Source organism: Bidens hawaiensis, unplaced genomic scaffold (assembly GCF_021521415.1).
Source record: "Bidens hawaiensis isolate Kalapana, Puna unplaced genomic scaffold, B.hawaiensis_p1.1 tig00025403_1, whole genome shotgun sequence".
In the NCBI taxonomy this organism is placed as follows: Eukaryota; Viridiplantae; Streptophyta; class Magnoliopsida; order Asterales; family Asteraceae; genus Bidens; species Bidens hawaiensis.
The window spans coordinates 164,794-173,070 of NW_027494063.1; positions in this window are offsets into that span (position 1 = coordinate 164,794).

The following is an 8,277-nucleotide window of genomic DNA, read 5'->3' on the forward strand; positions in this document are numbered from 1 at the left end:
ACATCTCATCCAAGTAATAACATCAGGGTCGAGCACACGTACAACCCAAAAACGTAACATCTCATCCAACGTATGCAAACACGAAGTAGGCATACGTAAACATCCGTAGTCGATAACGACTACTAAACATCGCCAAATATTGGCCAAACAATAATATATGTACAAACATACTTACATCATACAATAATATCATCTCAAGGCCTACCCTATACAAGTAAGCCCATCCAAAATAATTTAAACAATTCATCAAGCAAAATCACTTAGGTGTGCATGCTAGCCCAAAATATTAAAAGAGTAAAAAGGGGGCATCATGAACTCACCTGACAAAAGGCATGAATTCACCACGAGCTAGAGAACCCTAAGTATCCCTACAACTAAAAAGCCTGTCGGTTTACATACAAACATTACTAACGACACCAAAAGGACTCGTTTATCCTACAAAACGTTCTAGCATGGTTCGAGTTACCTAAAGCCTCGACCTCATCAAACTCATTCATAACAGCCCCCGGGGCCTTACATTCACTGACACGACCCATAGATACTCCCGGGAATAAAGAATTCCCAAATTACCCCGGAAGCACTAGGTGACACTAACACGCGCTTTTAAGAGTTGTTTAGGGGATTAACTTCCAACTCAGCCCCGTGTGGACCCAATATGATGAATTCACAGCCAACAAGTCCACACGACGCTACACGAGTCGAATGGGTCGGTAATTCGCAAGTACAACGCACTAACTATTCAATAAACGTGAATACGCGTTGTAACAACCCATTTGAGTAATCGACAACCAATTCAGCCCCATAACGTATAAAAATGATTTTTCAACAGCCCGTACATCGAACTGAGTTCACCCGAGCTGAATTGGTCGTTAATCACTTCAACTCTCGCGTTAAACGCGACAATCTACAATTCTAGTAAACCGAACACTAACATTCAAACTACAACTAGTTGACTAATCAATGAACACCAATGGACATAATTTTAAAGTATGTTATACTAGACATACCTAGAAAGATTTTGGTGCAAAAACCTCAATAAAAACAGTCCCGACACCTCTCAATTGGACAGCCACCCGGTTAACCTAAAACGAGTCGTTTATCGATCAATACGCGTATTATAATGATCAATTAAGGTGTAAAAGACTTGTAGGGACATAGTACTAACATTCAATTAAAGTTTCACGCCCTAAACTTGGCTGCAAAAAGGAAAAACCCGAAGCTCCTTGGCTGCTCTCTTGTCCGATCGGAAATAGGGAAGGGAGGGGGGCTAGGGTTTTTAGTTTTATGATATAAATCAACAAGTTACATTCTAGTCCCTCATTTATGAAAGGTGGAGCAACTTGAGAGAAAAGTTAAGTGATTTAACTTACCGGGATGACAAGAAGGTTTCCGAGATACGTCGGTTAAATCCCGAGAATTATACATACCTTACATGCTTAAATCTTTAAGCTGAAAATTATCGGGCGTTACAAGTCCACCCCCTTACAACGGGATTCGGTGACAGAAACAACTGCGGATAATGTTTCATCATCTCATCTTCGGACTCTCAAGTAGCCTCGGAACCCCTACGGTGCCTCCACTGCACCTTTACCTGCCTAACCACCTTGTTCCTCAAACGCCTTTCCTAACGGTCACGTATAGCAATAGGTTCTTCAACGTAGTTTAGTTTACTATCAAGCTAAATGTCATAAGGAGGCACATGGGCCTCCTCTCTGCTAAACATTTCCTCAAATGAGACACGTGGAAAGTAGGATGAATCCCCGCGAGCTCATCGGTCAATTCCAGTCTATACGCTACCTCACCAACACGGAACAATATACGGAACGGACCAATAAATCTCGGACTAAGCTTCCCTCTCTTACGAAAACGAATAATACCCTTCCAAGGAGGAACTTTCAACATAACCCGATCCCCAGCCTCAAACACAATAGGTCATATCCGCATAGGACTTTTGACGATCCTGAGCGGCCTTCATAAAAGCCTTGATCTTATCGAGCTTCTCAGTCGTAGCCTCAAGCACCTCCAAACTACCCAACTGTTTCTGATCAGTAGAACCCCAACAGACCGGAGTCCTACACCTCCTACCATACAACGTCTCAAACGGTGGCATCCCAATCGTGGCGTGGTAACTGTTATTATAAGAAAATTCGACCACTGGTAAATGACGATCCCAACTATCAACAAAATCGATAACACAAGCTCGCAACATATCCTCGAGAGTCTGAACGGTCCTCTCGGATTGACCATCCGTCTGCGGGTGATAAGCGGTACTGATGAGAAGTTTGGTACCCATCTCCTCATGAGCTTCTTCCAAAACCTGGAGGTAAAACGCGTATCCCTATCCGAAACAATAGATACCGGCAACCCGTGCCTAGAAATGGTCTCACGAATAAATACATCAGCCAACTGCTCGGAATTAAAAGTTTCTCGGATCGACAAGAAATGAGCGCTCTTGGTCAGTCTATCAACGATTACCCAAATGGTGTCATAACTACCCCTAGGAGTACGAGGCAGTTTAGTCACAAAATCCATCGTAAGATGCTCCCACTTCCACTCAGGTATTTCCAAGGGTTGAAGTTTCCCGAAAGGCTTCTGGTGCTCTGCCTTAACTTGCAGACACATCAAGCACTTATTCACGTACAGAGCCACCTCATACTTCATCGCATCCCACCAATAATTTTCTTCAGGTCCTGGTACATCTTGGTCGCACCCTGAATCCAATATTTTACCCCTGAATAGCACGACTTCTGTGCCTCATCCAATATTTTACCCCTGAATCCCCCATACCTGGGCACCCATAAACGACCATCCTTATATTTTACCCCATCACCGACATCTTCCAATTTTTTTTTTCTTGACCCCAAATACGCTCTGACATAATCCATTCCACCTGTAAAGCTTCATTCTGAACGTTGGCTAACTGTTTCAAAATATCGGGTTTAAGAATAAGCTGATAAGATTTCACGCGAATAGGCTTCGATCTCTCCTTCCGTCTCAACACGTCTGCTACCACGTTAGCCTTACCAGGATGGTACATATTCTCCAAATCGTAATCTTTAATCAATTCCAACCATCGACGTTGACGCATATTCAGTTCCTTTTGTTCGAAGAAATACTTTAAGCTCTTATGATCGGTATGGATAACACAAGAGACACCATACAAATAATGCCTCCACAACTTAAGCACAAACACAACCGCCCGCCAGTTTCAAATCGTGGGTAGGATATTCATCTCATGAGGCTTTAACTGTCGTGGGTCATAAGAGATGACTAGGCCTCACTGCATCAGAACACACCCAAGCCCTTAGTAAGAGGCATCAGAATAAACAACTAGATCGTCAGTGCCATCGGGTAACGCTAAAATCAGAGCATGAGTCAACCTGTTCTTTAATTCGAGAAAAGCCTCCTCCTGCTCGGTACCCCAAACAATCTTAACACTCTTCTTGGTCAACATGGTCAACGATGAAGAAAATTTTGAAAAGTCGGGAATGAAGCGGCGGTAATACCCCACCAAGCCCAGAAAGCTACAAATTTCGGACAGAGACTTGGGGGATTCCCATTTGTTTACGGATTCCACCTTTGCAGGGTCAACCAACATACCACTCGGGTTAATAACATGACCCAAGAACTGAACCTCGCGCAACCAAAAGAACACTTAGGAAATTTCGCATACAACTTGTTCTTTCGCAGGGCTTCCAAAACTTCCGTGAGATGACCGGCGTGATCGGATTCACTTTTGGAATACATGAGAATGTCATCGATGAACACAATAACCGAACGATCAAGCATCGGCCTACACACTCGGTTCATAAGATCCATGAACGCAGCTGGGGCGTTAGTCAAACCAAAAGACATCACGAGGAATTCATAATGCCCATAACGAGTGCGGAAGGCAGTCTTAGGGATATCTTCCTCACGAATTTTCAACTGATGATACCCAGACCAAAGGTCGATCTTCGAGAACCAACTAGCTCCTTGGAGCTGATCAAATAAGTCGTCGATCCTTGGTAAAGGGTACCGATTTTTAACAGTGAGTTTATTCAATTCACAGTAGTCAATGCACAACCGCATGCTACCATCCTTCTTCTTAACGAATAGGACAGGGGCACCCCAAGGTGAGATGCTCGGTCGAATGAAGCCCTAGTCGAGCAAGTAATCCCATTGAGCCATAAGTTCTTTCATTTCATTCGGTGCTAGACGGTAAGGGGCTTGAGCAACGGGCTTGGCGCCCGGTACAAGGTCTATCTAGGACTCCACCTCGCGATCCAGCGGCACTTCTGACAAATCATCTGGAAATACATCCGGGAAATCCCGAACAATGGGAACATCACCGACGGTAACCACCGCGGTTTTTACGCTTATAGCACACGCTAGATACGCCCCGCACCCCCGCTGCATCAGTTTCCCCGCCTTAAGCATAGATATGATATGTGGCGTCGCACCATAACGATCACCGAAGACCGTAATTTGGGTCCCATCCGGGGCCCTTAGACGTACAAGTTTTTTACCACAAACGATCTGAGCATCAACACTTGTGAGCGAATCCATCCCAAGCACCACATCGAAACAGCCAAGTGGCATCAAGAACAACCGCACCGGAAATCTATACCCAAATAACTCGATGGAACAATCCTGAATAGCCCTAGACATGGAAACGGACTTTCCTACGGCGACCTCAACTTCAAACACATCGACTACATGCTCCAGTAATTTATTCAACGTGGAACAGAAAGCGGTTGACACAAGACTTCTACTGGCACCCGAACCCAATAAGACCGAAGCTTGTAATTCGTCAAGTAAAAAGGTATATGGGATAACATTACGCTCTTACTTAGCTAAACAGTTGCACATACATTCTTGAAGGAGCGAGGAATTTAAGTGGTCAAGTACCAAGGAATCCAGAATGACAGCATGCTACGCCTCAGCTAAACAATTACACGCAAAGCGTTCGAGAATATGGGAAAAGAACAGGAGAATTTAAGGAATGAGATAGGCTTTAATGCTAACGACCCGAGAGTTAGCCACATCCTATCCCTACAAAGACGGAACCCTAACATAGTCAGACACAAGTAGTATTTTAAACATGGAAGGTAAGGGTAAACTGCTAATAACGTTGATCAAGTGTTATTAGTCGTTTACTTCACCGGCCCGTCCTAAGAACCCCCTGCCCCTAACCACATTAGCATTCTATCTAACACTTAAGCAATTAATCATATACCGGAACTTTAAAATTCAAAGGAATGACTAAACAATTTAAAGTTACCCCTTGGCGTGCAGCTACTCACAGTGGGCATACTAGTCTTTTCCCTTACAGTTCGAGTCCAAGCATTCGGGGATGCTCGGATCCCTCGAACCATGGCTCTGATACCAACTTGTAAGACCCCGAATCCTGGGAATCCTGCAGTTGGTATTCATCCAAAATACTTAAACATAAAAACAGTTCATTCCATTAAAATAACCAATTCAGAGTATAATTCAGCGGAAAATCTTAATTAATAAAACAAGTTCCCAAAACTCGGGAATTATGCCCAAAATCTTAAATTGAAATGTATTTAATAAAATGTTAAATGAAAAAAATGTTTATTATTATTAAAACTTCTGACTAAGCATGCCCTCCACCGTCCAAGTAGCTTCGTGCACATCCTTCATGGAATTTCTTCCAGAACCTCGAAGTAAACCGTGTATCCCTATCAGACACTCGATAACGGTACTCCATGCTTGGTTACCACTTCCTTGATGAACAAGCTTGCTAACGTTTCTGACGAGATGGCCTCTCGTATGGGCAGAAAGTGAGCACTCTTGGTCAAACGGTCCACAATCACCCAGATGGTATCATGTTGCTTAGCTGTACGAGGTAGCTTAGTTATGAAATCCATGGTGATGTGTTCCCATTTCCACTCAGGTATCTCTAGCGGTTGCATCTTCCCATAAGGCTTTTGGTGCTCGGCCTTGACTTGTAAGCAAGTTAAGCACTTACTAACATAATCCACTACATCATTCTTCATTCCTGGCCACCAGTAATCTCTTTTCAGGTCTTGGTACATCTTTGTAGCTCCAGGATGGATTGAGTACCTTGACTTATGAGCTTCATCTAAGATTCGACTTCTAAGATCACCATGGCGTGGAATCCAAATACGGTCAAATCTAGTTTTAACTCCATGAGTGTTTTCCATCAACTCATCTTGCTGGCCATAAATCCTTTCTTTCTTTACTAACCCTTCGTCTACTAACACTTCTGACTGCACTTTGATGATTTCTTCAAAAAGACTTGAGTTCATGATCAACTTATATGACTTCACTGTTGCAAGGACTTCCTCATTCTTACGACTTAACGCATCAGCGACCACGTTAGCTTTACCGGGGTAATACCTAATCTCACAGTCGTAATCCTTTATCAATTCTAACCATCTTCTCTGCCTCATGTTCAGTTCTTTCTGTTCGAAGAAGTACTTTAAACTCTTATGATCGGTATAGATAGTACACTTAGTACCGTACAGATAATGTAACACCCCGACCGACGGCGGATTATACATCGGGGCGCTACGAATTGTTTCATTACTCGTGACACTATTTGGGTGTCAATATTTAATAAATACATTTCATTGCGCATGCGCATAACACACCATAAAGCAACATAAATCACATATCATAACTCATAATATTCAAATACATAAATTTGTCTTTGTTATATTTTAAACTAGGTCCAAAGTAAAAGAAAACATTCTACGTGTCCTCGAGTTTCCAAAAGCAGCTACAGCAAACCTGAACATGTGTTAAAATAAAACGTCAACACTTGCGTGTCGGTGAGAAATCAAGTTTAATAGATATAAATAGATAATAACAAAGCACTGCGCGCAACATGTGTATAACTGGTGTTCAACATAGTGTGTAAACAGATTGTGATCAAGCCTAAATAGATCATAGCTCATAGTTCATAGCGTGCTCCAGATCGAGCAAAAACAAATAATCATTCGTGTATGTGCAAATAAATCAAGAAAATCGTAACAATAGGTCTCCCGTGTTCATCTAATGGATCCATGAAAACTTCGGAATAGGCCGATCAAAGCGGTTAATGATCAACACATACAAATATACAACACTAGTAAACGTCCATAACACATGGGTTTTGCGCACATAATTTCATAAACAAGTTTAAGACTCAAGTTGTACGAACACATGAACATCCCAAAACGTTAAAAATAAAAGGGGATTAGGTACGAGATTACTCACCTGTAAAAGGTGCGTTGAAAGATAACGTAAGAACCAACTTTTAAACAAGCGAAAGTTAACCTATAAATAAGAGGTTATTGGTTTAACGATTGGTTTTTATGCAAGTCACTTAAACAAATTATTTAAAAAAGAAAATTATATATTATATATTTACCGAGATTTCTGGGCAGAAAAGAAGAGAAGACGGATTGCAAAGAGGGGAGTGGAGGCGTCGCTGAGGATCTTCGGCTGAGAGTAAGGGAGAAAGATTTTGGGGGAGTGTTTAAGTGTTAGAGTGTAGTGTTTAATTATCCAAGAAATTAGTTTTATTTATAGGAAAACCCTAGGGAACACATCCCTTGAATTGGGGAAAAGATCTTATCAAATCAAAGCAAAAGATATCAAAAGCAAAAGATATCACAAGCAAAAGATATGGTGGTAGCTGCAGAGGATGGGGAAAGCTGACAGGTTACTGTTCAAGACATGGAAAAGAAGATTTTAAAAGATTATGTCAGTTACTTTTTCTGACAACCAAGAGGGTTGGTAAGCAAGCTGCGCCGAAAGTGACTTTTCGGACAGATGTCAGATCTGGCCTACTGTGCCCATACCTTGGCAGGTATAGCACAGAAGATAAGATATTTCAAAAGCATACAGGCTGGCTTAAACTGGAGAAAAGACTTAAGTGTCTTAGCGCGAGAAGGCTTGAGTGCGCGAGGGCGAAGGCAGACAGAACAATCCTTAGCGCTCCGCGGGAAGAACTACAATCCTTAGCGCGCCGCGGGAAGAACTACAATCCTTAGCGCGCCGCGGGAAGAACTACAATCCTTAGCGCGCCGCGGGAACAGTTCGTCTCGCGTATCGCAGGAACCGCTGGTCTTCAAGCAGGCTTCCTTGTAAGGAGTCTGGCGCGTGGAGCTGCGCAGATATCCTTAGGCGGGAAGAACCAAAGGACAAGCAAAGAGTTAAGAGAAAAAGGGGGTTCAAGGCTTAAGGGTTAAGCAGAGGGGCGGGACGGCGACAAGAGAGAAAAAGGGGCGGGACAGCGACAAGAGAGAAAAAGGGGCGGGA